The sequence below is a fragment of the Epinephelus moara genome, chromosome 1 (assembly GCF_006386435.1).
Source record: "Epinephelus moara isolate mb chromosome 1, YSFRI_EMoa_1.0, whole genome shotgun sequence".
Taxonomy (NCBI): domain Eukaryota; kingdom Metazoa; phylum Chordata; class Actinopteri; order Perciformes; family Serranidae; genus Epinephelus; species Epinephelus moara.
The window spans coordinates 23,877,123-23,903,080 of NC_065506.1; the positions used below are offsets into that span (position 1 = coordinate 23,877,123).

General features: G+C 41.7%; 1 long non-coding RNA gene across 3 annotated transcripts in view; it reads right to left on the bottom strand.

The window, feature by feature from the left end:
- Positions 1-25,958, bottom strand: part of LOC126396133 (uncharacterized) — a 91,327-nt gene that overhangs the window by 59,593 nt on the left and 5,776 nt on the right. The window contains exon 1 of one of the 3 annotated variants that reach the window (XR_007570533.1): positions 6,395-6,464. The exons of 1 other annotated variant lie outside the window; for it this stretch is intronic. This is a non-coding gene — a long non-coding RNA (uncharacterized LOC126396133). Of the gene's footprint in view, positions 1-5,890; positions 6,266-6,394; positions 6,465-25,958 lie in introns of those variants that run through there. One more of the 3 variants, XR_007570535.1, reaches the window with a different exon arrangement.

Consider the following 25,958-nt stretch of genomic DNA (forward strand, 5'->3'; position numbering starts at 1 on the left):
ATGCTGGGAGAAAGGAAATCTTCCATGTGCAGAAGCAGAGTGGCTAGAGGACATTTCACGCTAATGGCGGCCGGGCCAATTGAAATGACTGCAGCGCTGCATGATTTGAAGGTCAGGAGACAGCGGATTATATTCCAGCGGTGGCGAAGGGGGATTGGAGGAGTAAAATGGTGCCTCCCCACCACCCCGCCCCTCCTCCTCTCCTGAATTATTGCAGAAAACCAAGATGGAATCAACATAGCACCAAAGCCCACCATCATTACTCTTGCACACAGCGCACCACGAAACACATAGCATTACCCCGGTCTTTTCTGCGCCCGTACATCACAATGAGAAATTCTGCTGTGGAAAATTCAGAAGATCAGTTTGTGAAACTGTGAATCTGTGCACCAGTGAAACCACCCTACAGCATACTATGTTTAAACTGCTATTCAATATGCAACCAAATTATATTTATGATCTTCAATAGTACCATTAAAAAATTACAGTATGTGCAAGAGGTAAGATCACGGACAAATTCTGATTAAATACTGTACAAAAGATAACAGTTCTGCTTGTGAAGGCCAAAGCATGATTAGGCTTTTTCAGTTAACTGTCAATGCTCTTATTTTTGTCCTTGAGAAGTCATCATAACAAAACAAACAATTAGATTTCCTCCTGTAGACATGGGTGACACACTGGATAAAACAGCATGGCTGAAAAAGCACAGTCTATGGTTGGGCTTACAGATGAGGGTGCAAAAGTTACTCACACATGAGAAAAGCATAAAGTGATTATGCACATGACTGCAGTAATAAGCTGTAATAAGATGTGGAATGACCGTACGTATTTACTCCAGACATTGTGCAAGGGCAGGCCAACATGATTACATTTTATTTTTATCCAATGGATATGCGAGATTTAAGGCAAAAGAACCTCGAGCCTAACATGCAAACAAATATGGAAACAACAGCAAATGAGGCAACAAGGATGTCAAGCAGAATTGCAGAAATCAGGGACATTAATGTAATTAAACTAATCCCTTGGAGGCATCAGCTTCTCTATCTGCCTGATGTGGTTTCATAACTTCTGGAGGCTGTGCAATTTTTCACAATTCCCGTTAGACGTTGCACATGTCTCAGAAATCCTGACCATCGCCGTGTTAACATTTTCAATGTTGATCAGACTTATAGACGCACCTGTTTTGGTCAGACACACAAATTGTGTTCATAGTAGCAGTGTCAGGTATTTAGATGTGGCTCTTTCCAGTGTCAGTAAACACTCACGGGTAGCGTCCAATTGGCGCTGCTGTACAACACTGACAGCTCTGAGGTGGACATCTTATAGGAGGAAAGCGAATGCCACCCTGTGAATGGCCAATAGAGGAGTTTGTATCATTGAAGGCATAAAGCAGACACCTACTACCATGCCAGCATTCACATGCTAACAAGAGCCTCACATCCAAATCAGTGCATTTAAATAACTCATCTCAAATAATGTATCTTGCGCTATGGACTTAGCTTCACAGAGGAGAAAAGGGAAAAGAGTGGACACTTTCAATATTTTTTGAAAATTCAGAGAAACCTCAAAAAACAAATGTTCTCTGCGGCTGCTTGTATTCATATAATGTGCCTGTATACATAAGAAAATAATATAAAGAAAGAAGGATAGATTGCATATGTTGCATGCTTCTGCAAACCTATGTGTTACTGTATATGTAAGTAATGAAACAATAATCATACCATACTGAACCAACTATAGTAGTTTTTTAGATGACTTAAAGTTCTTATTATTTGACATATTTATAGCCATGAAATTAACTTATTTATGGTTGTCTTAAAAATCCTTAAGACATCAAAAATGAAACTGAAAACATGACTAATCAATTCAACTGTAAAAAGTTGGTGTAAAAATTTATTGTGGTTTTTCTTCCCCCTTGCAACTGACTCCATTGGCTTTAAATATTCATGGGCCTAAATGAAAATGAGATTAAATGAAAATGGAGAAAAAAAGACAAATATTTTTTTGTATTACATTAAATTATAGTGTAGATTATGTTAGATTAGAATTATAGGAAGAATCTAATTTCATTACAAACATTTTTAATGAGAACAAAAAGGATTTACAGGTCAATAATGCTACACAGTAAGCACAGGTTGTGTCCAGGTCAACAGTGTTTGATGGCCTGTGCACTGGTGTGCAGAGTGGAGAAACACAGGCAGTGATGGTGCTAAAACTGAACTGCTTGTTAAACTCTACAAAAGATAACAGGCAACCGAGGTAGCCCAATCAATCCAGTGCATGTTTGAATGGCTGACCATGTTAAGCTCTTAAAGCAGGCATTAATCCAGGATTTTAGGAGCAAAGCTAAGTTTGGCACATTATCATGGCAAGGCCCAGACCTTAGCTGAACTTCAATCACTATGCAGGAGCACTGACAGTCACACAGGACTAAGACATGACTAGCACTGCAACTAGATGGGAATAATAGGTGTGCTCATAAAACAATAAGGTAAAATCCTCAAGTTTGAAGTCCAATTGATTTATTAGCATCTCAGCTACACTTTACTAAAAATAGAGACTTTCTGCTGGCTATGTGTCATAATCTGCATTCAGGATATATATCTTACTACACCAGATACCAATCTGTATTGTTATGTGAAGCATTCTAGCAAAAGCTTGCTCAGAGTATTGGCTCTCACAGAGCCCGAGTGACCTCTCTGGCCAGCCTCAGCCTCAGTGCCAGCCTCGCCCCTCCAGACACACACAGGCCAGACCAGACCAGAGCCTCCTCTGCTCTGGTCTGCTCCAGATACACACAGGCCAGCTCAGATCAACATCTAAGATAGCTGTGCAGACAGACAAACATATTAAAAGCTGACAGCTCCTGACCATGCATCTGCAAAAGTAGCACCATCATGTTTTAGCAGTGGCACAAATACCCACCAGCCAATACGACGGCAGCGAGCATACAGTCACGTGATGTGCACAAACAAAGGTACATGCATGCACAAGCACGCATGCGCGCACACACACACACACACACACACACACACACAACACACACACACACACACACACACACACACACACACACACACACACACACCAATCTTAGGGTGCAGTCATAGGGCTTGGGCCAGGGCTTAGGGCTAGAGCATTGGCTTAGGGAACTGGGTGTGCTTGTTGGCAGATGGGGGATATTAGGGGCAGTGTGTTGACTGATAAATCTTCCTGCACAGTGTAGGAACCTGAGCTATCATCTGACATATGAAAAAATACCAGAGAATCTGTGGAGAAACGAGAGGAAATTAAATGAGAGGAGGATGAAGGCGCACTGTAGCAGGCATCGGTTGTGCTCCTCATCCTCACCCACAAACACGCTCTGTATTGTGGAAGCACACACACACACGCACACACACACACATACACACTGTCACTTCAATCTACATATCAGATTTCATTCATGTTTCTACATTTATTCAGCTTGTGTCATGAGCACAACAGTAGCTAAAACACTGTATGGCTAATGCACGTGTCAAAAATAGTCTTGTACGCTTGTAAGAATACCTGGTACTTCCTGTGTGAGATTTATGGAGCTTAAAAAACTGGATCATCACTGTGTGACAGTCTTCATTTATGTATATTGTTTACTGTATTGCAAAGGATGAAAAGACACCTACTGATAGTTATTAAAAAATGCATGATATTTTGATTTAAACTTTAATTACAATGGTAGTCTTGCTGCGATGAGAAAAATGTGGAATTGAGTGCTGTCTTTTATTTTTGTGACTTTTATTCTCAATTTGGCAGGAAAAGCTCATGAAGCAGAGGGGTTGATGGGTAGTTTCTGTCACAGTGTGTCAAAGACACTGGAGTATGATGCACCTTTAATTTGAGATATGAAAACAAGAAAAAGCGGGTGTTTTTCACGTGTGAAGAAGTTATACACTTCCTTTTACTGTAAACTTAGTTGCCAGTTTATTAAGTACACCTAGCTAAATCTAATGCTTTCTAAAACACCAGCTCTGCAGCAAATTGTACCATGAGGTAAGTTAAAATGTTTAATATCTTTTGAGAGGTTTTGAAGAGGTGTGAATTGAACTTTAGGGTAATTAAAGTTAAATTTTTATTGTGTTATACTGAGAGGTGTGTCTGATGTTTTTTCCAACCCACTTACATCAGTGGGGGTGGATTAAATTTGTATTTCTAATGAACATACCTCTATAAAAACTCCAAAATTGTGCTTTAAATGTCTGTCAATAAAAAAAGGTGCTTCCTTTGATTATTTGTGATCAAACACAGCTTAACTCTCAGGGTTAATATTAGTCTGGAAATGCAAAAATAAACTGTGTCAGAGCCCACACTCACCAGAGTAAAATATATTTGATATTTTGAACACCTGCCCCACAGCCATGTCAGCTCTGTGAGTGGACAGATAATTCTCCAATCAACACTTGTCGACTCCAAATAATTGCAACTGAAAAAAAATCAACAGTTATTAACAGACTGGGAGAGTTGCTGTGCATGGTGTTTGGGTTTATGTGTGTGTTAGTGAGTGTGAGTGAGTGAGTAAGTTAGTTAGAGAGAGAAAGAGAGAGAAAGAGAGAGGGAGAGTCCAAATGGATTTCAGCCCTAGAATAAATCACTGTCGCCACAGAAACAAGCCGACAGCTGTGATGGATGGCTGAAATTTTTGTGTTGATGTCTTTAGTATTGCTGACAATTTGGTAGTCCTGGCTTTTCCACTTTTCCTGTGCTTGCGTGTGGCTAAACACATCTAAATGCTGGCACATACCCATACCTCTACACACAGGATTTTGCACCTGCTCAAGATCTTTTTGGATAAAAATCATCCTTTGCCAGATTCTTTCCCACATAAAAGCTGATTATTACAAATTCACAAACCAAATCTACATTCTTAAAAAAATTCTGAACACTTTTTTGTGTTAATAATGAAACACATCATATTAAATGTTTGAAAACTAATATCATAGAAACTCAAATTTTCCTGAATGATCTCCCAAAAGTGCAACACAATTGTGAGCACAACTTTCTGTAGTGAAACAGTGGACACCATCTTGTGTGTGAGCACTTTGGTCACATGTTCTTATTGCACCTGTATGCACTGACCCTCTCGCTGGATGTCATCCTATGAATGTTGGGTGTGTGTGGAGCACACACTGTCTGTCAATGACGTCTGCTGTCAACACTGTCCAGGCAAAAGTGATTTCCTCTTTTATTTCCTATTACTTTTTTGTTTTTGTTTTGGTTTTTTTTGAACGACCACGTTTTACTCCCAGTCCTGTTACCTGGCCCACTCCAGTGCTGCCGGGCAGCGATTCTGCCTCTGCCACAAATGCACAGTCACCCCCTTTTCTAAGACACACACACACACACACACACACACACACACACACCTGACTTGACTGCTACTGTACAAATTCCCAAATTCCAAAAATAAAACATATTTGCTTTTTAAAAACAGTCTGTACACAACACACTGTATACAGCAGCTATACACCTATGCATAAAGTTATGTAAACACAAGAACACTATAAACCTTTACACACACACACACACACACACACACACACACACACACACTCTCTCTCTCTCTCCCCCCTCACTCTCTTTCTCACACACACACACACACACACACACACACACAAAGTAAAGAGTTGGGCCGCTCTAAGCCAGCCCCCCCACATCCAGTGTTTCCATCTGCTCTCACCTGGCAGGATCAAAAAGAGCACACTTCCCACAAACTTACAAAGAATCAATACTTTCTCCAGCAAAACACAGCAGTCACAGCCTCAGCCTCAGTCCCAGCTCCACACTAACTGTACTCAAAGTACTGTAGACTGAGAGAAAGAATCCACAGAGCAGAAATTAAAAAGGATTTACTGACCTTACTGTCTTTTTTTCCTCCCCTTTCTCTCCCACGTCCAATCCCCTCTTTTTCTTCTGCTGGTTCTTGTCCTCTAAACCTCTTGACTAAGTAAGTCATGCAGGAGCTGCTTCCTGCTCCTGCTCAGCCCTACGCCACTGTATTAGTCTGATTTCACACTCTGCAGCCTAGCCTCTTGTCCTGAAGGGGACGGTGAATGTGCTGCTTATTTAGAAGCCGGCGCGCACTACCTGGGCTTGTAGGCAGCTGTTTAAAGCACGAGGCAACATCCAGGGTGCATAATACCCCCTCTTCCTTACACACACACACTCACACACACATACACACTCACACACACACACATCAGCTCTCTCTCTCTCTCCCTCTCGCTCAAACACACACATGCACACACTCACTAGCTGGCTGGCTCACAAGATAGGCAACGGCACAAACACACGCACGCTCATGCACGTGAGCAAAGTGAAATACACACACATGCAAGCGGTCTGTCAGAGGTCTCTCTACCTTGGCTGGGATAGCAGGCAGTGTGAGGATACACACACAGGCACAGTGAGATGGGCTGGCTGCTCCGTTCTGTCTCCTTCTCTCTAAGTGTTTAGAAGACAATTTCAACAAGGGATTGCTCCCAATCTACTAGGGTGATCCACATGGATGAGTTATAATATGCTTGCCACTCTCTACCTCTCTCTTGCCCCCCCACCCCTCCAACCCCCCCTCCTCTGTTCCCTCTCTCTCATTCTCTGTCTCACTCTCTTACTCTCTCTCTCTCTCTCTCTCTCTCTCTCACTCTTTCGCTCTCATACTCGTTGTTTTAGCCTATTACCGAGCCGTCACCGCTTTCAGTCCAGGAGGAAAGCCTTCCCTTCTTGGATTCTATATTTCTCTTCTCTCTGGATGTGCATGAGATGGGGGCCAAAGACTGACTCCACCTGAATGCGTATTAGTAAAATGCATTATTTATTGCAAAGCTGCATTTTTTTTTTTCTTCTTCTGATATACCGGTGGACACGAGGGGGAAGGGAGCAGCGGTGGTGGCTACATCAGCAGCGAAAGGGTGTTATTTGTGATGTGTGTGTTTGGGGGAGGCAGGGGTGGCGGGAGGGGAGGGGAGGGGATGGGGGAGTTAGGGATGAGGGGTCAGGATTTGGGATAGCGGGGGTCTGAAGGGAGGTGAAAAGAATACATAAGATTTGATATTAATTTATTTATTTATTCAATGACTGGGATTGCCTTATCATCCAGGGTGCTGCCTAATGACATCACTGCTGGCTTCTCCAAGCTGTCCCAAATCACACTGCCACTCACTTTTTCATCAGAAATGGCTTCAATTTATAACACGCTGCGTGTGTGTGTGTGTGTGTGTGTCAGAGAAAGTGACAGGGAAAATAAAGTGAGTGAGGTAGACAATCATAAAAAGTGTAACAAAGAACAAATAAGATTTCAGAGGCAAAAACAAAGCTCACTTGTAAAACCATTATTCTCTACTACTGAAAATTGACCAGAAAATGTTATCTATTGAGTAAAAATTACATTCAAAAAATTACATTTACACAAAAGTAATAAAACACACTTTTTTTAAGTAAAATTATCAATGTTCGCACTCTATAAACTATATCAGCCACTTTCACAAAATAAGAAAAATGGTTGTTTATTATTTACAATTAAAATGCTACACACGTTTCCGTTAGGGCATTTACTAATAATTAACATTTAATTTAACTTTTTTAAACTATAAGATAATTAAGCAATTTTTGTAATGAGATTACTCTAATTCTGTTACATGTGATCAATTAGTCCAGCCCCTTAATTACCTTATTTATGTTAACTACAAGGTACTTTCATTCTACAGCATCAGGATGATGTTAATTATTAATATTTCTAAACCTTTCAGTTACTTATATGATTAATTAGTGTCTGATTAATCATCTGAAGGAGCCAAGTTTTAGTCAATAAAGTAAGTTGATCGACACACGTACACTTAATTTAAAAAAAAGGAAGAAATTTTGAAATATTAAATAGCAATAAAACTTGCCTTTATATTCGATCAAATATTTACAGATATTTAAGAGGATTATAACAAATCCCTGATAAAACCTCGGCCCTTTTGGTGAGCTGTTTCAGTTAGAAAAAAAAATTAAAAGATGTAATAAATGCTTACAGTATTACTCGTCTAAGATTTCATTAAAACAATAAAAGAAATGGGCCTCACACACCTAAGTCTGTGACACACCTGTGTGTCAAAAACACGACTAAATAATAAATCACTTAACAATGAGTGGGGTCGTAGCACTTCTGGGATCCTATACGATGACAGAAAGGGAATGGCCAAAGGTTTGCTCAAGCATGGTCTGGACTCAGACACAGAGAGGGGAGGGAGGCTGGAAGTGACTGTGTAAACTGGAGTTGCCATGCTGGTCAACAGGCGGCCGCAATGTGCACCCATGGGTGCAACCAGCCAGGCAGGAGTCATGACTGCAGAGTGGACCCCCAAGACTCTGTCAGCACTATCAGCCTTCCTTCCCTCCTACAGCAGGAAAAACAGACCACCACAACAGAAACATAACCTTCCAGTATGAAGGCTGCTAAAGCCTCTGCTGAATATCTAATTGGGATTTTCTCAACACAGTCAGAGCTTGCATAGATTTAATCTACCTCATAAAAGCTCAAATCAAACAACTAACAAACACAGTTACTGAATTTAAAACCCACAGAAAGATTCAAAGTTGGCTGTTTACCCAATCCGTAACTGTCCATGTGACGCTCACTGCGCCACACTTTATTATAAAGAAGTCTAATTCAGTCTCCAGCTGTCTGCCCCTAGCAGGGCCTGTTAACAGCTTGGTCCTCAGCCACAGGATGCCCATCTACTGTACCTGCGAAAAGGAAATGATGTGGCCCAAGGCCCAGCCAGGCCATTCTATCACCGCCATTAGGGCTTAAGCAGAACTGGAAAATTACTCCATTGGCATTAACAGTCCACCTCAATCATTTTAATACTATCATAATCATGAGACTTTCTAATATTATTTTTAAAAGCCTTGGTAAGAAAAAAGGAATTTCATTTCCTTTGCTTAACCATCTTAAATTGAGAGAGAGTAAGTGAATGGAGGAGAAAGTGATATCTTATGAGACAGGGGAAGAAAGTGAAAGAGTCACCTCTAACCCCCTCCGCCCCCTCCTCCACTGCTTTCACCACCAGCGACCCTCACACTATAACACACACCTCTGTCTGTAGCATCTTTGTGCCCTGCCTGCTTCACTATACAAGTCACAAGAGATAAGGGTTTGAAAAACAAACAAGGAGGACGATTAATATTAATGATTGGTCCAGTCTAACTATGTTCCCTCTTCACACAGCTGCCACGTGCCCAACTTAACCTCACCACCCCATCCGACCAGTGATATGTAAAGATGCCCTCTTGTGTTCTGATCGCCACTCTGTGTACAATATATTCCAGACTTAACACCACTAAACAGTCCAAGACTTAATGTTTCCCCCTCTTCTCCTCTGTTTTTAAACTTTCAATTTTCCTGAATAGCATTATTATGTATTATTAATATCGCTGAATTATTACTCATTTTCCTCTTAAAATGGAGTGCTTTAATTCACATTTGAAGTACTCATCAAGGCTGTGCAGCGAAATGGATGTGGAAGGATACATTATATTTGCAAAAATGCAAAGGGTGAATTAAAAATATATAGCAATACTAAAATATTAACTATTAATTTCAAAAAGATCGTTTGCCCAGGAAAAAAAAGAGCCTTTTCATTACTTCTATGACTCTTTTTCTTTTTTGAAGTGTACCTCTCTGATTGTGGGTCTTTGAATAATGTGCAATTATCATGTACTGAATATTCACCTGTGCATCAAGTACACTGAATATTCTATTTCCATTATGAGACAGCGCCGTGGATGTTCACTTTCAGGGCATGAAAGGGGGACATGGGTGCAGTGTGGCAGAGATGATGCAGTGTAAAATTCATGTCCAATACGATATCAGATGAAGGTTCAGTCAACAATGGAAAAAAATAGTAGAAAATAAAAATCAAAATAGGTCCAAACATGATAGTTTCAACTATCTCTGCCTCATGTTCACTCCTCATTTTTTTTATACAATAGTGAACTCTAATTCACCCTTGAAAGCGTGACCTTGTGCTGTGTGACAGGAGATAGCCGCAGCATGAAGACAGGACGCCACTTATCATCAAGGGACGAGGTGGCTGTTTAATTTCACACCACCAGTGGCTAAAACCCCTGTTAGTGTGGAGCATCACAATGGCAGCTACGCTGGGGGAGCAGATGTCCTAGTGAAGGGGTGTAAAGAGGGAGGAGGTTGGGTTGGGAGAAGGACAGCAAAGAGGAGCAATGGTGGTGGTGGTGTGTGTGTAGGGTGGTTTGCACTGTCGCTGTGTATTGTGCTCAGAGCACAGTCTGACCCTGTGCGCATGCCCAGATAAACAGCGCCTCTGCCTTTCGCACACGCAAAAACAGCACAAATAAAAACATGCACTGTGATGTTTAGTCATATAGCTCATGGGCTGTAATTAAAAGTAGCAGGATGAGCGTGAGGGAACATGAACTGGACTGGGAGAAGACAGGCGAGAGCTAAGGTGCAGCTGTGATGGCGGTGAATGAGAGGAGAATTTTGTAGCGCGGTCCACGCCACAGAGGCCAATATCACTGAGAGCCCAATTGCTTTCTGAAGAGCTTTCCATTGTCTGCAGTGATGAACTTGAGCTCTGGCCTCCAACCCAGGGGTCTTTCCGTCTAATCCTGAGTGCCCCTGGCTCCCCTTCACAGTCTCTCTGTCTCACACACACACACACACACACACACAGGCGGACAGACATAATACACACCCTTCAACTGACGCCTGACATGACTGCAGGGTTGAACAGTGACCAGCGCCTCCCAACACAGCTGAATATAAAACACAGTAATGAGAGGGGCAAGAAAATGGCTTCCCTCTCAAACATGGCTGCTTACTGATGGCCAGACGCAAGCCAGAGAGAAAAAGGTCACCTCTCTCATCTTTTAGTACTCCAACCCCCCTGTCTTCTATTGCTGGTGCTGTTTTGTTTTTTTTTGTTTTTTTTTTTTAATTCTTTCCCTCTCCCCCCTTTTTCATCTCTTGCCTCCCTCGCTACCTTCTACTTTCCCTCCCTGGTCATTTTCCTTACCCCATTTCGCATGCGGATGTAGGCTTATTATTTAAGAGACAAAGGAAGGGGATCTTGGGAAAAGACAGGTGGCTGCGTCTGAGTGATGAGAAAATTACAAAAAGTAAAATCCAGCTTCTAAAAAACTCTCCTTCATGAAAGGTAATAAAAAAAAGGGAAATAAAAATAACTGCGCCCCGTCCCCTATTTGGTACAGCTCAGCAGGAAAAGGAGAAACCCCCACTCCCATCCTTCCCCAGTACGATTTCAAATTCCCTCTGAGCACCGCAGTCCAGTCAGATATATTCATTTTTCCTCACTTACTCCCCCAGTGTCATTTTTCTCTATTTTCTCCATCGGTCGGTTATGCACAGAATGTTCCAAATGCATTTTGACTGCTTGATTTCTATTTTCATAATATCAGAACATCAAGTTAAAGAATATAAATGTTTATTCAGCAGAGTGGGAAATGCTGGTGTATGGGTGCAGTGGCTCTTGGGGGACAGAGCCCATGCTAAATCAGTAAATCACTCCATCTGGAAGATGAACGGCATGTTTTGGAGTTCATTGCCTTTCGTCTCGGGCGAGTGGCCGGTGCAGCAGCGGCCCCGGCAGGGCCCAGCAGGCTGGAGCGGAGGTGTCTGCTGATGTGGATGGTTACAGAGGGATAATGAAGCGACGACCAGGGGCTTGGCCACTTTCTGTTCACCCCGTCCACCCCGCTGTGAAAGGGCCCGCTGCCGAACACGGCTATTTGTCCGCCCTCGTTCTGAGCCATCATAAGGCCCACTGTACGCGCCGATTGAAGTGCTGCTTGGAAAGTGCTTAGTTGTGAAAATGGTCAAGGTTTCAAGTCCTCTGCAACTTTCATCTTTCCATTCTTCAGTCAGCACCATGTTGGACTGTTCAATTGCTCACTATGAATACCTCTGAGGAAAAGACCGTCCACGCCGTTGCCCATCACTCTAATCCCACCCCTCTTTATGACAGAGGCCAACCAATACCTGAGTTTATCCAGTACAGAAAAGGTATGAATTACTGAAATAATCTGTCAGGCAACATCCAAACTAGTAAGGTTAAACGATGTAGCAGCCAGACAGGCTCTATCACCTGTTAATGCCAAGAGGTTCAAACAACCCCTGATGCACAAAACCAAATATATATGTTGCTGTCTTTAGTAGCTGACGCATTTTTGTTTCAGGGCCAAAAATGAATACCCTTCCTCCCATAGATAGACCAGGCAGATACACAGAACACTAGGTATGCAGTTAAAGCAAAAACTATTGTAAAGGTTCATGTTCATGATAAAATATCTGTGTTATTCAGATTTCTCATGGCTGTACATGTAAACAGACAGTTTACAATCACCACTCCTCTAAACATATCACAACTAGTGCGCTCAAAAATATCGATTTATCGATGCATATAGATTCTGAATATGAGAAACGGTTTCAGTACTCATTTTCCGCAGCATCAATACACCGGTACCGGCTTTGTTTTCTCACTCTCTCTTATTGTTATTCTTTACTTCAGTCATTTTGCTGTTCTCTGCTACTAATCAGGAAAATAGAAAAGTCGTTGCCATCATATTTTAGCCGTTTTATACTTCTTTTTTTTTTAAATATTTGAAAATGTATGCCCTGAGTGTCAATTTTTCCAAATGCTGTAGACAAAAATGGTATTGAGTACCGATATTTTTCAAGGTATACAAGTTAGAAATTCCAATGTGGTGACAACACTAATCACAACACATCTTTGTAGTACTTTTTAACACCAATGTGTGGTTTTTTACACATGTTGATCAAATTTTATATTTTACTGCAGTGCCCAAAGATCCTTTTAAACTAATTCCATGAGTGTGTTTCAAGACATAAACAGTAAGATGGGAGGAAGTTTGTTTTTTTTAAAAAGTACATTGTCCCAAATGTTCTTTTAACTAATGTACGGTATACTTCCTAATACAATATACTCTTTGCAGTACATTATGCCTTTTATATCACATCTCCATTCCATTAACTACGTCGCCAAAAGGCACTTATGTGAGACGTTCTGAAGCGAAAGCATGTGATGAAACACACATCTAACCAAATATTTCATCTACCACATCAAATACAATATGAAAGGATGCCAATAGTGGCCCTCTCCTCACCTGAACCTCAAACTGGGATGTGAGGCACAACAAATTTAAATAAGTTGATAGAGTTCATCAAAATGACAGGCAATTAGACCGGCTTTGACCATGGGTTTGCATGCTAAATGAGAGTCATTTAAGTGGTGGGAACCATACATGTTATATAAAAGAGAGTGAGAGTTCTGGAGCTCCATTTCTGCTCCTGGACAGCCCTAAATTAAATATCCCCAAAGTCCATTAGGCTAAACAGCCCGAGGAAAGACTTTGTCTCACCACAGAAAAATGACAGTAAACTCAGGCAATCATGCCGCCAATCAATTATGCATGAATTATATTTTTCTTAGACTGTGTAAAATGTCTTATGTTAATTCCCCTAAGTATACAATACCCATTACTTTCGAGGGACGAATCCATACGCATGGCGTCTAAATGAGTGTTTTCCCAAAGATTTATCAGCCTCACGCTGCCAACTGAAATGAAAACACTGAGGCTGACTTGAGATTCCTCCGTATCAACTGTAACTGCAGGGGCCACAGGCAAAGCTCGGAGGTGCTCAGTGTTGATAACCTACATGGCTGTAAATCTACTGATAGAAAACATCCCCAGAAACTAAGAAAATATCTAGGTGTGCCAGTAAACTCTTTCATAGCAGCTACAGCGCGCGTTAAGAGAAAAACAAGATGATGAGACAGAAACAGAGAGAGGCTGAGAGGAGGAAGACAGAGAGAGACAGACTAGGGGTGGGAGGGTGGGGGCTTGCATTGACCTGACCTGTCTCGGCTATAGGCCTGTTGAGACAGTGAATAGTGGAGTCCCTCAGGTCCCCGCTGGGGCCCAGATCTCTGATAATGACCTCTGTCTGGCCATGATAGTAGCAGACAGGTATTGGCAGGCTTGCTGACCAGTGTCAGTGAGGTGCCAATAATTGGTCAGTGTGTTAATAACAAGTAACCTGTGGCCCCTGCAAACTGACCAGCGTCTGTGTTAGAGGAGGGACAGTGTTGCTCAGTGTGCAGGTGAGTGTGTTCACCTTTGAAACTTAAAATAAAGGCAATAAATTAAAAATCTAAATGATTAATTTGTAAAACATGGCTTGATATGACAAATATACGCAGACCCAGTGCATGCACAAACACACACACACAAATTTACAGACAATATGAATAACTGATTAAATCTGCATTAATTACAATCAGCCAAAAGCAATTTCGATACAGATATTCACACACTGGCACATGCAGAAACAAGGCCTCCTGCTCTCTCCGTTCTAACTTCCCTGACAGTTCCTGATGATCCCCACCAATGGTCCCCTCTTATATTACATGCAACACAATCCACCCTTACACACTAATTTGTTTTCTTTGGCTCTTTTTCTGTGTCGGTGTGTAACTGAGCCCTTGAATATATACAAATTTAATAGAGCTAATAGAATCATTATCAAATTCAGATCAATATAAATTTAGCCCCGGTACCCATAAAAGGCAGCAATATTGAAATACAACACTGTCTGTGCTCTTTCATTCTTCCGCCTACAACTGACGCTTGCTGCCATCAGACATGAATTACCAGACAGGCACATTACAGCTAATAAGACTCTCACAAAACACCCTTTATTAATGCATGAGAGAGTCTTTGATCCTGGAGAAACTTTCATAGGGAGCGCAGTAATCACCGTACCTCAGACAACACAATAAGATGCTTCCCATTACCTTGAAAGAGTCAACAATGTGGCTGAGGTCAAATCAACCGGAGTTCGTACAGCGCGTCTCCAAGGGGAGGGACGATACAAAACTGCCATGGCTTTTTTGTCATTTTTAAGCAATCAAAACTTAAAAAAAAGTCTGACAGTGAATCAGACAGGATCTAGTCTTTCAAGCAAGTGGAAGTGACTCATATAAGGCTGTAGTTAGGATATCAAATAGAGGTTATTAAATTTAATTGGTGAGAACTATATTGACCAATAGAGGATGTTTCTATAGCAGCACAGCAATAAGGTTGACAAACATTTCAAGATCACTTTAAATCCGGTTTTAAGTGTAAAATGACTAAATGAGTCTGTGCATGAACAATAATTCATGATTTTTAATCTGGAGCATTCTCATTAATTAAGATTTTGTCACTGAGGTTTTTACATGGATGAACAGAGGCCTACAAATCTAACAGATAAACAGAAAAATCCAACAAGATCATTTTGCCCGTGTCTGTTCATTCGTAAGCATCAAACTCCGCCGTAAGTAATACCTACGTCATCCTGTCAGCCACACTGACAAAGTCAGTTTCCTGTATATTGTTTCACACTGCATTTAGTTTGATAAACTCAAGGAAAGTTAACTTTCCTGATTTAACAGGAATCAATATTCTGAAAGTCTTTCCATCCTTTCAGCACGCCTCACAGTAACAGTATTAGTCCCCCTCACAAATGATCCATTGGAGGAAATTTTTTGGTTTAACTTCTATTCCAATAATCTAGATTTTGACAGAGCCTGTCACATTATAAAGTCTGAACATAGTTACAAGAATTGCAAATGATACCTATGATTGAATTTTATTGAAGTGGTCAGCAAGTAGCTCATTCCCCCACAGAAAGCCCCGGGGCCTGAAGGTGGTCAGTGGGGAGCAGCCTCACAACATCTCACTACTGTACGATACATGGTGAGAGGAGAAGGAACAGCAGAGGAGAGGACCCCCATTTGAGAGATAGAGGTGCCACTGCAAATTTATGACCTGACTATTTAAGACCAGCGTAATATATTCCCAGTTCAGCCGGGATCTATTGCTTATACTCCATCATGGCATGTATGAGTTCTCAAAAACCATGCATGCTGTAAGAGCGGTACACACAAACACATCCTCGTGTCAAAACAATCTGTTGTACCGCTGAAACCTGAAGCTGAACTCGTGAAGTGAGTCTTATTCCATGAATCTTCATGTATGATAGTGTACTGTAAAATGAAAAGGAAAGGAAGGAATAAATGTATGAAGAGAGTGACGGAAAACAAATAAAACAATGTACTTTTTAACTACAAAATCATCATCTTATTAAAGTTTTAAAGGAATCAGGCCTTTATATTGTATATTCCAACTGCTTAAAAAAGACAAATTTAAAGAGGAAACAAATATATAATTTCTAAATTAAAAATTACTTTGAAAATTAAGGTGATTAATTGTACTAACGTCAGCAAACTATAAATAAAAAATAGATTTAATCTAAGCAAAATCACACTAATCTAAATTTCCGAAAAGCTCATGACACGCTATCAGTGTCAAATTTTACCCACGCACATGAAATTAAAAAGTCATTATTCACAGAAAACAGATTTTTCGCCATCTTGACTCCAAAGCTTCACTGAGCGTGTGAGATATGTTTTTTGACCCCCACTGCAGGAGCATGCTAATCAACCTAAAGGGTCAGGGGTCAAAGTCTGGACAGAGACGGCATCCCAAACCGGCCACAACAAATGCAGAAGAACATCTGCTCTCTGTGCGTCACACAAAGCTGTCCCCCCGGAGCCCCTTGCAGCCCCCCTAAGAGCCTGGGAACGGCTCAAAGTCAAGGGCAGCCTCCACAGCCCAAATGCTGACTGGACACAGCGACAGCGTCTCGCAGCGCGAGGGGAAACCGCCAAATTGCTCAACGAAGTGTGTATTTTCATCAGGAGCAAATAAAAGTGCAAATTCTTTGTCCTACTCCGCTGCTGAATTTCATTATAAAGTTACAATTTAAAAAACAAACAAAAAGATGTTTCCTTAAAATCAAAATTCATAATATAAAGACATGCAGAATGGTGGCCCCCAGTAATAAGAACAAGATGCAGGCTTTCCTTGTTCAGAGAGGTTAAAAGAGGCCGAGGCCAAGCTGCTCAGGGTCAGGGCGTGGTGCTCTTTTTGAACAAGAGTAAACCTTTGAATATGCATGTACTACATTACACACACGCCGCCCTGATGACAGAGAGTTCACCCCTATACTCTTTCACTCACTCTCCTTGGCAGCCTAACAATATGCTTGAAAGGAACCGTCAAATGATGTCAATAGTTGGATCAATACCCTGGGATGTCTCAGTTTTCCCTGCAGCAAATGAAGAGCATTATACAGATCCTCCTGGGCAGAGCGCTCGCCACACTTCCAGGAGCTACAGTATGTACTGTATTGCCGTTGCAGAGGGACAGCTGATGTATGTCTCTTCTCCCAGACATCGCCACATGCGTGCCACATTTCCCCCTGTCTGTCTAATGTGCTGCTGATCTACACCTGCTGGGCCCAGGGTTGCATAGGTATACGCTGTACGCTGACAGCATCAATCACTCAGCAGGCCTTATTATTGCCATTTAAAATACATTTAAAACGATTCACTGGAGCCACTGTCCAACCCGGCATGGATGCAATGATACTGATGCGTTACTGTGAGGAATGTTGCACAGCGGTGGTTTGGTTGGAAACAGCTGGGAACCTTTGCGCTCTTTTTTTTTTTGTGTTTCTGTGAGTGAGCAACAGTCATTTAATCGGAGCATCTTCATCAAAAACAAGTGAATTAATTGCAGTTTGTTCTCCTCCAAAGAAATTCACTCCAACGATGCCAGTCCATCTTAACAGCATCTCAATGTCAGCGAGCCCGGCCAGCCCATTGTGGAGTAATCTATAAGACAGGACTGAGCTTCGGAGAACTGATACATGCTCTTGAGCTCTCAGGTGAGCTTAGTAATAGACAAAGTCACTCTAATTCCCCTTCAATTCTCACCTAAAATTGAAAGCTGCCAAATGCAGCCTTAATTACATACCACCCAATCAGAGCTTAAGTGTAACCTTCTGCCCCCCCCACCCACCCCTCTCCCTTCCACTCTCTCTCCCTCTCCGAGAGAAGAACGAATGCAGTGCGTCCCTCCTGAGGTCTAAACATATTTCACGAGGAGAGTAAACAGGTCTAGAGGATACGAGACGGATATATTATGTATATAGGAAGCAAGTGCAAGATTTAAGGAGCAACCTGCTTGGTCAGCACAGAGGGTGGTGAAAATGCAAGCAGATCAAGGAACGAGCAGGGTTATGGATCTCCCCTTGCATGTAACTGGGCAAGGTCTATTGACCCAAATTTAATTATTTTAGCCTCCACCCATTGCCTTTCCCCTTCCTGTCCCCTTTACAGTGACATGCATCTCTTTCTGCAGGATGTGGTTCTTAATATCTGCACATGTAAATATCCTTGGCTAGTTCACACTTAAAGGCCTATTAGTATGCAAAGTCTGATGATTTGGGTTTTTTAGTGCTAAAATACATCAAAAACATTCATATATTTTTTTAAAAACTATTTTTTTGTCCAAAAATCAAATATGTAATGTATGCCTGCATTGCATTTTTACTAACTTATGTCTGAATAAGCATTACTTGTCCCTCTATTTGTCCTCCCGTCTTGCGCCGATGCTCGTCTCCACTAAATTAAAGGCATCTCCTCTGGGCGGACGGATAAACCAGGGGAAGTCTGAAGGCAACCACAGTAGACACACAGCTATTTTCCATCCTCTCTAATCACATGATCAGGGTGTCGGCACCACATCCTCAGCGTAGGGAGGGGCCAAGCAGCGCACAGCTTACCACCATTTTGTGTGGGTACCTGGCTCCTTTTGTGTGAGTACCTGGCTCATTTGTTTACCTGCATAAGTGCTAAGATTTCAGAACAGGTCGAGTGCTATTTGTGACATGTTCCATTTGGTGCGTTTTTGTTGCGGTAAATGTGTGATGGGCGCGTTGCTGAAGGAGCATAAGCGGATGCTGCAGACAAAACATCACGGGGTATCAGTGTGCCCCGACTGCAGCCCATTCTGGATTTCATGTCGTGTATTTTCTTCCTCTCTCCTTTCTCCTGGCTGTGCTCCCGACAGACCCCTCTCCTCCCTGCCATCCGATGTGTGAGGCGCATATGGTGCAGTGAAATTGCTGTCTGCGAGAGCATGCCTCTGCCTGTCCAGACTTCATCAGAGGGATTAAAGAATGGGATGGGGAAAAAAAATCAAAATAAAATGATGATAGCGGGGCCGTGGCTTTTCTCTCTTTTTCCCCCTACACCCCACACTCAACCCCCCTGCTCTGTTTTAAGTAGAGTGGAACATCAGATGACAGAGAGGGCTCTCTTGCTGGGGTGCAATGGTTTGCAGGGAAAGGTTGCCCGGTCGGTGAGCTGCGCTGGGTTTATTTGGCTCTGACAAGGGCTCACTACAAAGGAAAACCAAATTACAGACAGTACTGTTCCTCCCTGTCCAGCCACTGAAGTTCACTTAAAAGCTGCATCCAATTAAAAGAAAAGTGACTCAGAGGTGCAGCAGCATCTTTCTTTCATGATTACTTGGCCATTCCTCTCTGATGTGTTCCCCTTTTTTAAATAACATCAACAAACAAAAGACAAAATGTGTCGCAGCACGCAGAATGAAGAGGCGGGGATGTACGTGCTAAGGTGGGGTGTTACATTCTCGCAGTTGTGGATTTTTGGGGGCAAAGGAGAGAGGAGAGTGGAAAGATTGCAGGATATTAAGGAGTAATGGATGTCACACCAGGCCCCTATAACAAATTCCCATATGCTTTCATCATGGCTCGGTATGGGACTGATCAAGGGAACAGTCATTACTTGGTTTCCGAGTACTGTTATTACCAAGAAACAGTAAATAGTTATTGCCATGGTTATCATCCTGAAACATAGCTATTACAGAGCAGGCCAGCACAATCTCTTTTTATCTTTCTATAATTAGTCATCAAATTATAGTGCATAAGTGGAAACTGTTAAAAATGATATTTCCATGATGCACAATAATGTTCAGAGCATACAACAAGAGGTACAATAAAGTATTCAAGTTTTTACAATTCTTGCAAAGCATACAAATGTTCCAAGGTATTAATAACTATTTTAAGAGATGAGTCAGAGGCTTTATATTGTTAAAAGCTAATTTAAAGTAATCCTGAAAAAATACAGCTTGTGAAATTTTAACATAGAGATAAGGTCTTTCTCAAGCTGTGCATGCAGATGTGGTTTTACAGTGATCCCACTAAATTCAAGTAAATAGGGATATATTCAGAGGTTTATTCTGGGATTTGCCAGACACTAGATCTGGCCCTGTATTTGAGACAACAAAAAGGCAATCTTGACTTCTTGCCCAACCAGCAGATAATATTTGCTGTTCAGAGACTGGCTTTCTTTTGTTCCAGGTTTTTATAAACCCAAGACACTTGAAATTTAAACCCAGTTCAAGAAATATTATTTGCCACAGGGCAAGGTAAATCTCTTGGCGGGGCCTTTCAAAGGGTTGCCCTGGGTTTGTTTACAATTGATCTTATTTAAAAGTGGATTTTTTGTTTTACTTTTCAAAGACATACTTTCTGCCGTGATCTTGTAGGTCAAAGGAGCGATGAATGTTATTTTTCCAATTGGAGCAACAAAAAAAAAGAAAAGAAAAAAAAAGTTAAATAATCAGAAGACAATCATACAGAAAGCCCTGTTGCGCCACTGGTTTTTCCCAGGTCTCCAACATGCACATGTAAAATAGAAAACACATGCAAGATAACATCTCCAAGTGCAGTAAAAAAAAAAAAAAAAAAGTTGAAGAAATACACCCCTGGTGAGAGAGCAAACAAATGAGATTTGAACTGCCTGAAATTTTTCATTTCGATTTAAAAAAAAATTAAATCATACCACTAGAACGTGTGTGTGTGTCCGTGCATCTCTGTGCTCCACAGTGAAAAGAAAATGGCCTTTAAGCTGCGTAAAACAGCTGTTTCTCTCAATGTTTGGGGAAGCAATTTCCATTCACCCTTTCTTCTGCAGAGAGAACAACTGACCTGACAACTGACCAATCCCCATGAAGCACAGGGGGCAAAGAGAGAGGGGGTGGGTGGGGTGGCTGGAGGAGAAAGATGGGAGGGGATGAGAGGATGAGCACCCCTCTGCCTGCCCTATTGAACCAAACTCCTTCATCTTTGACAATTATTCTATTCTAACAACATCAGTGGTGTGGGCCTGAGCCAATAAATCATCATTAATCTCCATTCTGTACATGAACTTGAACATGTCTCAGTTTACTAAAACTTCAACAGCGGGGCTCCCACGTGCAGGGAAGGCCGTGAACAGAGGTGGAGAGAGATGGGGACTGTAGTTAGCCAGGGACTATCCTCCGGGGCTGGGAGGGTTCGTCTCCTGCTCAGACAGGCCATGCTGGAGGAGGAGGTCACAGGCTGCAGCGGAGCTAGTTTAAAGCTCGCCGCTCCTGGGGAACAAGACGGACAAGCAGAGGGCACAGCAGCAGGGACGCCCCGGTAAAGACCCCTTCATCTGGACTACACCTGGGGGAGCCCACGGGCCACCCAGCTTGACAGCGCAGCACAGCGACTACATCACACACACACACACACACACACACACACACACACACACACACAGCACTAAGAGTTGTAAATCTACCTACAGAAGTGTGTGAACTGAATTTTGGGCACTTTTCACACAATAAAATTGAAGCGTAAATTATTCCAAGCTCAAAAAAACTTGTGAGTATTGAGGACAAACAAACTGTACACCTGAGGAATATATTTGATAAAATTATATGTGGTGACTATATGATACACAACATAGATTTATGACAGGCAAACTTTCATCTCTACTATTGTCACTGGGTATGAATTATCAACATCACATATATTTTACTGATTAAAATACTGAGTCGAAGATACTAACATACTAAGATTCTACAATTATCAATTCATGTAGCAATGATTTCACTGTCTCCTCTTGAACTTAGATGTTCCCTGTTTGTGTGTGTGTGTGTGTGTATATGACACACATATGAAACAGAGGGGTTTGGGTGTCCTCTGCCAGATAATTTTGAGCTTAAAACACTTCATTTCCTGCATTCTGGTGATTTGTTATGCACCAATTTGTGCTTTTTCTGCATCAATTCATGGTGTAAATGTCTTTAATTTTGCCAAAATAAAAGTCCTCTGCTCAGGTTTTTATCTGCACATGTTCTTGAGGTGTTTCTGTTTCTGAGGTGGACCCATCCCCCAGGTCTCCCCCCTGATATCTGCACCTATGTCTGCTCTGTATTGTGAGACAAAGGCTCCCTAAAAACACTAATGTTAATCCATCTACCTACACAAACACTGATGTTTACCTTACTCATTTTAATTCACTGCATGTTTACAGACCTCATCTACCGAGAAAGTTGCTTTTAATTAATCAGATATTTCAAGCCAACAAAAGCTGCCACAGTTTTTGCTATGAAACTTTTACTATTATAATAGATCCAGGAAGCCCTGGCAGGACTGCAGCACTACACTGACTTATAAGAGGGCCCAGGCCACTGCTAACATTTTAAATTACATCTCTGTCTATTGTGTCTTGCTTGAGCTTATGAGAGGGTCCCTGGGGCACCTCCATTTTCCCAGAAACTCCCTCCAAGGCTCTTCAGGTTAACATGCCCAGTTTGACTATTAGATCAATAGTTGTAAATGACTTCATCACACCAAAGAGGCAACTTTCTGGACAGAATTGGTCCCACTGTTGCAACTTGACAGGCTTGCGCTGTGGGGAAGTCCAGTCAATCTAGTCATGTTACAAATCTAATGTTTCTCCAAAAAATGTACCAGCGTTAGGAGAAATAAATGATCCGTCTGGCTGTAAAATTTCACATCATTTGCGCCGTTTTTTTTCTAAATCAAAAATATATTAAGGAGATTGCAGCAACTTCCAAAAAGTGATCCTGATCCAAGTTCAGTTGCAAAGCAGGAGTGATGTGCTCAGCTACAGTAGCTGTGAGGAGAGGTGAAAAACCCCCCGTTGATATCACATGGCCTTTCTGCACCTCTTTTGTTCTTATGGGATAAAGGGTGATGTCAGTTCACTCCCAAGCCTCCCTAAAATGCCCCCAAAGCCTGCCTGGCTCCTGAGTGGGAGTGTGTAATCGGTCCTGGCAGAGTGCTGGTTAATGGGGGGCACAGGGCCATGGGTTGGAGATGTATTCATGTGCGTGGCGTGGCGCCTGGACCCAGGGTGACACTTCTTCATTCCTGCTGCCTCAGGCCAGGATTAGGATTGCGGCCAGCCTCACAAAGCCAGCCGTAATGCAAAATCATTTTCATATTAACCTCGTCTCTCCTCTCTGGGCCTGACAGTGGACAGGCCTGCTCTCTTTGGTGCTCAAATTATCCTCAATTACTGGGGAAAGGCCAGGCGAGGGGACGTCACCTAACCTTCACCATCTGTTAGGTTCAAAGCTTTAGCAGTCGGCCAGCCCGCCTGTCTCCTGCCTCCCCTGACCTTTCCGCCTCGGCCAGCTCCTGCTCTATGCGCCGTTCACCCCCCCCACCCTCAATTCTCTACAAAAGCCCCGCCCTCTCTGGACACAGCTGGGAAGTGCATGTGCACACATCACATTAAGGGGGAAAAGGTTATGTCACGCTTCTTCAACAAAGATATGAATATTCAAAACTATGCACAGACCAAGGCAAAGCTGTGTCAAGACATAGGTTAAGTCACTCTCCGAAGGATGAGTCAATACATTTGAATTGAGTGCTGCTTTATTGGTTGTCAGATTAAAATAGTATTCAAAAAATAAAATTAAATTAAAAAAAAACCTGTAGATTTTCTGGTTTATTATTGTAGTATTTTTATACTCATATATTAAAGATATTCACATGTTTTGACAATAACATTTTTTGACTACATAAATATTTAGATTTTAAATATTGTACATCTTTAAACTGTATTTTTGTGCAATTCTAGTGTTTCATTTCTGCAGTAAATGTTGATTTCTGTTTTCTTTCAATTAAGTATCATGGAGTTTTAAAATAAAGCTCATTTACATTTTTTCTGACAAACGATTTTTTGATTATATAATATGTGCAAGTATTTTTCTTATTTATTTTAGTACCTTGCTAAAATGTTATTTACCATTTCGTGCTTTTATTTAGTTTACTCTTACATATACTGCAAAAGTTGCCTTTAATTAAACATTCATCTATGTTTGAGATTGTGCTTGTGAAATATTGAAGAGCTCTTATTTCTCCTATAGTGAATGCACCTCTTAATAATGCAGGCAGTGTTTTCTGTTTGTTTTGAGCCTGTGTGTTTTAGCAGTTCCACTGTGTCCATTTGGATTTTCCAGTCTGTCTGGCCACTCAGGAGGCCCCCTTTCTCAGGTCATCTGGCAGGACCCGATGGCTCTGAAATAACTTTTAATAAGTCCGCTAAATAATAGATGGAGTGTTGGCTAAAATCACGCAGGGAGGAGCAGGGCTGAGGACAGCAGGCTGCAGAGACAGACAACAGCCAGGTCCCAGGCACTTCCCTCGCCATCATCATCATCATCATCATCAGCAGCAGCAGCAGCAGCCATGTTCAGCCTCCTGCCTCACCTCCTCTCCAGACCCAGACTCTCTGGGGTCAGGGGTCGTGGACTTGACCTTGTGGCCCCCAGGAGAATGTTCACTTGGTTTGGGGTATAATTTGGGATTTATTCGGCAGGAGGCCCTGTCTCAGGCAGCATTATGCCTCATTATCCTTGGGTCCTCTCTGTTCACAGGGCACAGCCCAGAGCAGACGCATCAACGCTCCATTTTACTTACACCTTCACAATCCTACAATCAATACCTCCAACTGACAACATTATTCATTTAAATACATCTTAACTGGCCCGAACAGGAAATAATTATGGGTCAAAATGTACTTAAATATTCAGGATTTTCAGGCCATATGCAGATTATTTTTTTCTTGTGCAAGATGTCCTTTAAAATAATATACATAAATAAAATATACATATGAATATAGGGCACAATTAACACAAAAATATCAAATTAATTCCAAATTAATCACAGTCACAAAAGTAAAAGCCTTATGTTATTCTGTGAAAAAAATTGTGGTTATTAATTTTGAAGCATTTAAATGGCTGATTTCTTTGGCATTTCTTGTGAGTGATTTTGAATTTGTCCTCATTTTTAATTGTTAAATTTCACCTAAAAGTATGGTCAGCAAAAGCACCTGGATAAAAATGTCAAATTTGGTTAAATTAATTAATTTAGATTCTTTTTATTTGGGCAAATTTGTATTTTTATCATACATTGTTGCTTAACAGAAGCTTAAAATGAACATGCTCACATTAGCCTAAAAAATATATGCTAGGCCCAGATGAGCCAGGTTTTTCAAATTCTTGTCACTAACTGTATAAAGTGGAGTGATATCTTTCAGATGCAGGCTAAAAAAGAGTGATCATTTCTATTATGTGTGCTTCACTCTAAGTGGGTCCCTGTGGAGGACAATTTTGGAGAGATCTTTCCCGATAAGAAACAAGCCCTGCATGCATTAATATTACATTAGACCCAGCATCACAGAGCCGTCTGCTCAGTCAGGTATAGAGAGCTTTTCATTGACATCTCCTTATCATGTTAATATTACACTCATCAAAGAAGACTACATCACGGAGAAGGAGGAGGGAGGAGGGAGAGGGGGGATACAACAAAACGTGCAAAATTACAGATTATTCTTATGAGAAGTCTAAAAGGAGGAACAGACACTAAAATGGTTATTTAGGTCACATATTCACTGTAATGCACAAGAAAGAGACAAATGCCGCAGGAAAGGCGTCGTTTGCGTGTGTGAGTGTGTGTGTCTCGGTCGAAAATATGACATGCATGGCCAGTCACACACACATACACACACAAGCACACGCACACACACACAGAGAAAGAGCGACTCCTCAATGCCGGCAGCAGGAGGGGTGCAAATCTCCAGCGAGAGGGAGACAGGTGC